The sequence below is a fragment of the Protopterus annectens genome, chromosome 2.part0 (genome assembly GCF_019279795.1).
Source record: "Protopterus annectens isolate FY-2018-M chromosome 2.part0, PAN1.0, whole genome shotgun sequence".
Lineage (NCBI taxonomy): Eukaryota > Metazoa > Chordata > Ceratodontiformes > Protopteridae > Protopterus > Protopterus annectens.
The window spans coordinates 656,398,857-656,408,559 of NC_056728.1; positions in this window are offsets into that span (position 1 = coordinate 656,398,857).

Below are 9,703 nucleotides of genomic sequence, written 5' to 3' on the forward strand. Positions count from 1 at the left end.
CAATCCATCACAGCCAGGAAATTAACTCTGCTTTATCAGCTCTGCACAAATTCAGAGAAATGTAAGTCTTTGTAATAGAAGTACTACACAGAGAATACACATCGGGCTGGAACTGCTTCTCCAATTGGAGTAGAAAGTTACCTGTTCTGTCTGAGCTCACAATCACACAGGAAGGTGTTAAATGAGACTCATTGATTGGTCAGAGATTTATTTGCTCTGTTTAGCTAGTTTTCTTTCTATCTATTAATTTGGCTTATTTGTGCAATGCTGATCATTGTGCAGTGGTGATTAGCAGTACTCGGTATATACGCAGGCACACAGAATTAAAATTTTCCATATACAACTACCCATGAAATCCCGACAGTGTTTAGTTGCATAAAGAGCAACTAACTAGTTGTTCACTGAATAGCTCCCCTACACGTTTGGTCTTAATATTCCTGATTAAAGTATGCACTTTTACAGCTACCAAGCTAACTAGCTGCAAACTCCTCTTGTACCATCCTAATGTAAAACAGGAAATATGGATCAATAGTCATGGACAGGCACATCCCTACTATCTCTGCAGCCAGCCTAGCTGATATGGGTGTCCTGAGGCAATGTTATCTCATGTTAATCATTAGAGGCAAGTCTCTCACATACAAGTACTTAGAATAATCAATAGATTGTAACACTCAGACACTACACCCACCACACATAGTACAGATCAGACACATAGAACCATGTAACATTCCCACTTCCCACTCTGGGCCAGTAATCAAGGACCCTGAATTCTCATTACTGACACTGGAGAGAGACATTCACTTGGGGAAAAATAATATACCCAGTATTTCTGATGCAGCTCTCTGCATCAAGCACAATTTCCCTTAAGAGCACACAGGGAGTACACCCAGTCCAGGAGCTGGTTATCCCCCTCTCTCCAGATTCCCAATAAGACTCCCCAAAGGCACAGCTGTAGAGTTGAGTCCTCAGCTGAGTGTCAAAGCGAATTCCTCTAACACTGTCTCTGTGAAACCAATGCTTTGCGCCCCTGTTCCAAGCAGCTGGCACACACACTCTTTGAGATATTGATTTTCACAAAGACACACACACACACACACACACACACACACACACACACACACACACACACACACACACACACACACACACACACACAAATGCACACACACACACACACACACACACACACACACACACACACACACACACACACACACACACGCACACACACACACACACACCTGGGAAAGGCTGACACAAATTTACTAGCTATGCCCCCTTCTGCCCAGACTATAAGGTAGTTACACTGCCACTAGACACTCCAAAGCCAGTTCCTCTAAGGCTCTTAAAAGTGTACCCAATTATACTGAGTGAAATTAATATTAATTCAAATGATAGTGTTTGGCCAATGCAGTAAGGCTTTCAGGAGATGTCACTATGTCACCAAACAGATATAAGTACTCTGAAAGGTTAACAATTTAAATGTATTTAATAATAAATAATAAAAGAACATGAGCATTGTAAATATCTATTTACAATAAACACCAGCATTTCAATCACAACAAATATTAAAATAACACAGACAAATAGATCCACACAGTTACAGAAAAACAGTATTTAACTAATCTCACTATATTCTCCTGACTGATCTAAAGAATTACTATTCCCTGGTCACTTACTAGAGCAAGCCAAGATGAAGTAGGTAAGGGGGTCCTTCTTTGTCAAGTTCCAAACACAGATTGCCATGACACTTCAGTACCATCTAGTATTAAAATGTCATTACAGAACTGGCTTACAGAATGACATCATGCACATCTGGTCAGATGACTTCTGGTTCCCATACTACCCCCTTGGCTAGAAGCTGCCAGGATTTAGCACATATGCATTACCATACACACAGATAGATCCTTGCTGATATGTGTTATAGCATCTTGAAGCTATAAAACCATAAAGCACTTCCACTCTTCCTACAGGAGCTACTAGACCATTCTCTGGCACAGACATTTAGTTTCTGGCTGCAATCAGAAATGTAAGATACAATCTTTATGGCCTAAATTAAGTAATTTAATGTCTTACTATTTTTCAAAGTTAGCTGGACTGAGATTGACTTCTTCTCTTTCAGTATCCTATCTACAACAGTTCAATCTGATATAAATGTAATTTCTTTTCTGTCCAGAAAGACACACTGTTGATACATTTTTAACACATGCAACTTTACAAATTCATTTTCAACACATGCATCTGTACAAATCAGTTTGATATACAAATGACATGTAATTCTTTAGAAAATTCCAGCTAGCTGTGCTCGTATATGTTATACATCAGTTGTCCTACTTCTTCTGGCATAGCGGCAGTACCTCACATTGTCACAAACCACATATGCTAAGTCTCTTAAATGTAATCACCCTAAACAACAAAGACATCTCATACATTGCACAAGCAAAATGTATCAGAAACCTCAAGAACACTTACCAAAATTAACATCCAACACAACACATATGGCCACATCCTACTGTGTCGGAGCTTCTACGCCCATAAAGCACATCACCACACAACCCAATATATTGGATATAGGAGACTCCATTGTGAGACACATAGATATAGCACTCACCAAGCTGTTAGGAGAGAGTCAATCTCATTGTTTATCAAGGGACAGGATCAATCACATCACACACGTACTTAGGTTGTAAATCACAAGTACCAGTATGACTGAGTGATAGTCCATGTGGGCATAAATGATCTGTGATGTATTTCTTTGGACTACATGAAGAGTGACATGATGGAGCTCTTGGACTACATGTCCCGGGCTGGTATGAGCCTATCATTGAACAGTTTTCTTCCTTCCTTCCTTATCTTTAGATAATACCACAATATGAACATAAAATTGTTGACTTTAACAACTGGCTTAGGGTATGGTGTCATTAAAAAGGGGTGCCATATGTGCCAGCATGGAGGGATATGGTTGATGGGCCATGGTGCTTTACCAGGGATGGTCTACACCTGTCCTCTTTGGGATAACAAATATTGGCTAATACTTTGTCCACCCCAATCTGCTTTTTTAGGAATTTACAACCAGATACACCTGTTGAAATAGCTAAACCAGTCCAGGAAAATCTAAAGTTGTTATTGTTAAATAACAGGACTCAAAACAAAAAAACTCTACTCCTTACAAGCTCTCCTCACCTTGGAGAATGTAAATGTCATGCAATTACTGATATATGCTTTAAAGCTGTGAAGAGCAGTCAGACAATGCAGAGCTGCAATGCCTTTCATACATTTAGACCAGCTACTGCACATGAAAGGACAAAAGGAGGAGGTGTCTTTATAGTGTAAATAGAGACACATCTCAAGACTGGTCTGTAAGTATGAAGCACTTGAGCTTCTCCATATCCATATAACCTTAGACAAAGTCCTATGCCATATTCTTGCATGCTTTAGGTCCCTCTCTATGAACCAGGATAATCATAATGCATACTTAAATGCACTAGAGGCACTCCCCATTCAACCTAATTGCATACTCATAGGTGACTTTAACTACCCCGGTATAAACTGGAAATTATATATTACTCCTAACATGCAGGCCCAAAGATTCCTGGACTTTTTAAATGCAAGTGACTTGGACCACTTAGTCAGACTCCCAATAGGGTCACAAATATCCATGACCTGGTCCTCACAAACAAAACACACCTAAAAAGTTAGAATAGGGTAGTCTTCCTCCACAGAAAGACCAGTTACTAGTGGAGTGCCTCAGGGCTCAGTACAGGGGCCAATCTTGTTTGGCATCTAGTTCTCTCAGGTGAGGACTGATTTCAAGAGCATCTGGCAGACCAAGTTTGCAGATTGCCAACTGGGTACACTCATTGAATCCCTCCAAGACACACATATCCTCCAATAAAGTCTGACATGGAGTAGTAAATGGTGCCAGAGTCATGGTTTAAAACTCATTGCTATCCTTTGGAAAGATGACCATCCAAGCAAACTACTGCATTGACAATATACCTCTAAAAGTAGACTCAGTAATCAGGCATTTTGGAATGCATGTGCACAGTGATTTTGCATTTGACCACCATGTGTCTACTGTAGTGAGGAAATCATTCTATGTTACACGACTTATATGCAGAACAATGGCAAATAGATCCAAACATGTCATCATTCCATTGTACTCTGATCTCACAATACCAACCACTGAGTACAATACCAGCCCCCCCCTTTAGTATGTACCTGGACAGGCATATGCAACAACTGGAGCATCCACAGAGATTCTTCACAAAAAGATTACATGGTGTGGAAAACAATTCCTACGCATATGGCCTCAAGGTCTTGTTCTTATATTTGGTGTCCTGCCCACTGCTGAAAGGTGATCTATGCCTGGCCTGCAAAGCATCCTCTGATCTAGCTCTAATTGACCTCTTGCACACCTTTAAAATAAATAGCATCAGAGACATCAGTTCCAGGGACTTACACCTTGCTGGAAACATGAATAGGACATGCTGGAGGGACAGGTCTATGTTTCAGATGCTACTTCTTCTCTGGAGCAGGCAATGTGAAGCAGAGTTCATCCCTGCTCTTATTCAAGCCAAGCTTGGATCAGTGGTTAGGAAACATCCCTGGTCTGGCAACTATGATTTTATTAGACAGAGGAAACTTCTAAATGCTCATTCACAATGTCCAAGTATATATACTCCTAGAAAACACTTGGGAACCAAAACCTATCAAATTTTGCTGGGAAGCATGGCTAGGTTTAGAAATGCCTTTTGGTTCAAAAACCTAGTGCTCTACTATGATATTATTATCTATCTATGTATGTGTATATATATATATATATATATATATATATATATATATATATATATATATATATATATATATATACATATTTATACATAGATAGATAGACAGATAGACATTAATGTATAATTATACACATCTACTGTATATATACTCCATTCTGATTCATTGTTCCTGGATATTCCGGAAATCCAACTTGGCACCTCTAGCCTCCTTCTTCCTTCCTTCCTTCTGATTCCTTAATGCAACAACGTTCTCTCAAACACAGTTACAATACTTGCTGCCCCCATAACCAGAAAAAAACTAAATAACCCTCCCCTACCATTCACTTAACTGCCTATGCAAATGTTGCCGGTAGAATCATATCTTAGAAGCACAACATTCAGCACTACATTCTTTTGAGGTTACCTCACAAAACATTCAGCTACTATGCCCCCTCTCCTTTTTATAGTAAACCTTCATATCCAAGGATATATAATCTTCTTCTGTGCTGGACCACCATGCTGCTTTGGCAAGAGATGACTCAGTCTCTAAATTAAGTACAATTCAGGTGCACATGAGCTATACTTCAGGTGCATAAAAACAATTTATTCCAACCTGCCAAACCTTTTGCCCCATGAGACAACCCCCTACTATGAAGACTTCCATTTGGTGGGTGTACCCCTCCTGATTTGATCTGGCTTCTCTTTACAGATTATACTAACCCCTGCTATATTTTACAACTGTTTTCATTTTTTAAATATATTTTATATTGTAACATCCTTTGAATCTCTGGCATCCAACAAACTGATATGGAGAAAGAGCTTCACCTCTGTTGCTATTTTGTAATCTCATGACAATCCAGCTATGCTGATGCCCTCTGGAGCATGCAACAGATGTCATTATGCAGATGCTATGTTACCAATGATTCATAGCTAGTGTACAACATGCAGTCAGCTCAATAGCATGAAAGCAAGCTTACCATGCCCAAGAGTGTTGCAGCCATGGAGCCTGCTAACCACTCCTCCCAAGCCATACAACTTACTAACCATCAGTTGAGAATGAACACGTAGCTGACAGTAAAGCTTGGTCAGACACACTTAACCCAATATCTGCATCCAGGAATGAGCACCTACCAGATAAAGAAAATATGTGCTTAAACAGACCTGCCTCCTTCATTATCACAACTCCTCCTGCAAAATGGCAAGAGGTGAACAATTCTTACCATTACTATCAGTAATAGTAGCATTGTGTCATTGGTTTAATCCAATTGTTAATGTCTGCAACTGTTCTGTGACCTCTCATGGATTATTTGTTGTGATTTATTTTGCTGCTATTCTGCTTATAATTTCATTTCCTCTGTAGATGAATTGCTTAACCTGAGACTGCATGTCGTTTTTGAATGAAAGTTTCTAGGAATGTCAAAAAGTTAATTTGGCTACTAGCAGCATCCTTAGAGTTTTTGAATGTGAGCCACTGCTTCCAAAACACATGCAGGATGCCACTTAAACTCAGGACGAACTTCTAAGGAATAATGTACGACCACTAACTAATGTCTCATGCATGGACCTCTACTTGCCTAATTATAGCCTGGTCCAGCATCCCATTTCTCTTACCTTTACCCTATAGATCTAGGTGCCTGACAGCCATGATACCAAATATAGAAGGAAATGTATGTAAATAGGATCTTCTTTTATGGGATCATGCACCATAAGGATAAAACTACCAACTCTATTCCCTTCAATATCCCATCATAACCCAACTCCTGACCTACCGTCCTACCTCATATTGTATTCCCAAAGCTCTTTCTTACACTTTCAAGACAGTACTTAACTACCAGCATCTAACTCCCCTGATCCAAACATCACTTATGTTACTAGCATACCAGGCAGCCATTCATAGACATAAATGTCTGCCTGGTTTGTCTTGTCTTCTATATCAGTTTTGTTAGTTTTGGTTATGTGTAGCTACTAGCTCAGAACTGACTATTATAGTCCAGTCTACTTGTTTGTAAAACTAAATGAGTTAATTAAAAATAAGTGATTACTGCAGTGAAAATATGTAAAGGTTTCATTGAGTGAATTAAACAATTAAATCTGTAAAGGCATCACTGAGTAAATTATACAATCAATAGAATTAGCTTCAGTACAAATGTGATATATATATATATATATATATATATATATATATATATATATATATATATATATATATGAATATGTGGCTGTGTTGGTCCAAGAGGCAGTTAAAGCCAACCATGTCAGAGCCACATACTGTCTGATAACAATACCTGAATATGGAATCAAAAGAGAGCAGAAAGCCAAATCTGTGCCCAAAAGTCAGAACCAAAAGCAATCACACAGAAACAATGCAGTCCCCAAGAATCATCAGGAGTTCTGATGATGTCCTATGGCTGAAAGCACTTAACTGCATATTAAACAAATGTGCAGGATTTCAGCTGTGTTGCTGACTGTGATTTGCTGTTGAAATCTTTCAGCTTGTTGTGCAAGATTCCTGAAGACAGCATAATTTCTGTGTGGTTGCACTTAATCAGGAAATAATTGAATGGAGGTGTACAAGTACATATCTGCATTATATTGGCAAAAGTATATTAATTGTAATTAAACGATTAAGTAATAATGACCTCCATTAAATACAAAGCCTCATAATATGTGCAGTTCGATGTTTATTAGAACGTAGCAAAGCAAATGAAAAGAATACTACATTACTATATAATAAGCTAAGGGAACACAATACCTATATAAAATAATGAAATATGTAAAGAAAAAAGATAAAAGTTTGGGTAGTCAAGCCACACTGAATTTCTGTAAAGGTGGGAACGCTAGAAGATCTTGGGTCATAAGTTCGAATGGATATGATAGCATGCATGTTCAACATTATACAAGAAATTATGAAAACACAACTTCAGCATACTACACAGTAGTGGCAAAAGCACTATGAAATTAATTTCAGATCTGCCAGACCTTGAAAAATGGTGAGTTTAAATTTTAGCTTTTCATATTAGTGTTCTAGCACTCTGAAGGAAGTTTATCTTTTTCCTTGCAATGTCTTAGGTTAGGCCTAAAACAGATGAATTTAGATTAAAAATTTACATTTCCTTTGACATTATAAAATCTTCTTTAACAGCTACAGCCATTCAAAAAAGTCCATAGAAAATGTATTTTATTTCTTGACAAAAATTAAGTGATATACTTTGAAAATTTTGATGGGTTACTCTAATATCTGGAATTCTTATCATGGACTTTTGTAAATAGTTAAGATGTTGTTATGTTTTAATATGTTTTGTTTTTGTTTGTTTTTTAAAATTTAATAAAAAAAAAATTGAAAGAAAAATGTCCATGGAATTTGGAATCTGTACTCTGCAGTTCAGCAACAGCTACCATTGAACTCTAGACCCCCCCCCCCCATTTGTGATTCAGGAAGTGTATTCAAAAATTACCAATATTTAGTATTTAATTAGGGAGTTCAACTTATTAGGCAAATGTCAATTTCTTAATGAGGTTGTTCCATACTTAGTATGAAATTATTTCCCCAGCAACCTGACCTGACGGCAATGGTGGTTTGAGTTTATGGGCCATTGTGAAGCATTGTGTAGTTGTTTATGTTTCAATAGAAAGAAATAAGACATTGCTGTAATCTGAAATTTGTTCTATCTACAAGGAGCAGCTGAAGATACAGTACTGTCATACTCTTCTTGCAGTAGGTTCCAAAAATATATGATAGTCAACTTAAAAATGTGCTATGCAATGCTACACTGCAGGAGACCCATTTGCATGGCTCAGAATTACACTAGTTCTGTAAATTATTTGTTTTGACTGCCTAAGATGCTCACAGGAAACATCTTGCAATGAGAAAGAACCTTTTCTGAATATAGTGCCAATACATTTAAAAATACCCAACAGACATTTATCTTGCATTAGGCAGAATTGCTCCTTAAGCCTACATGTAAGATTTTCTGAATCTCAAGATTATCTTTGGACTGCTAGAGTGTTAACATCCTTTATGAGATTGAAAATTAGCAGTGTGCTTTTTTTAGGAAAAATCTAAAGTTTGATTTGCTTGGGTTGCATGCCTCTAGCTATTTTGTACCTGACACGGCTTCTTCTTCATATACATAAGATGCTTATGGGGGAATATTACATTCACTGACTTTTGACTCAATAATATCTAAAACACAAAGAATTTCCAAGCCAACACTGCATTTTCTAACTTTCAGATTTATATACACTATCCGTCAGGCCGCTGTTTGTATTAAAACATATTGATATTTGTCTGTCTAGCTGCATTAATTCCTGTATGAGTATGAGTAGCATATCAGAGAATTATGGTAGAAAAACTAAACAGAATATATTGAGTAGATTAATGATCACCTTTAGTGGCATAATTAACCGATTCTAAACGTTATCTTACTGCTGCTTCAGGTTAAGCTTGCTTTTCTTTTTAGGAGTAAGCAGATCTGTATAAAGTTGATTGTTTGAAATATTTTTATTTCTAAGACTATGTGCAAATCAAGTCTCTTTTAAATATTTATTAAGTGGCATACCTTCTTATTGCTATACAAAGACTAGGTAGTCACCCTTAAAATATTTCAATAAGGATAGCTAAGAAGAGATCTTAAAAATAGTAAAGCATAAAATACTAACAACATAATTAGATAGCAAGCATTTTGGCATTTTCAATACATGCAGGTCATTTTTACTTATTGGTAAATATGGGTTGAATTAAGACTAAGCCTGCTAGAAATGATTGGGGCATGTCTCATCCCATGATGTTGATATGCAAATGCAAAGCATGGCATTATGCTTTTAATTTTGTTTTGGGCTAAGAGTACATCTCAATGACAGGAAAGGCAGAGGTGAAGGAAAGAGGTAAACAAATAATGATTTATTGGAAGTGCCTATATAATACAGCATAC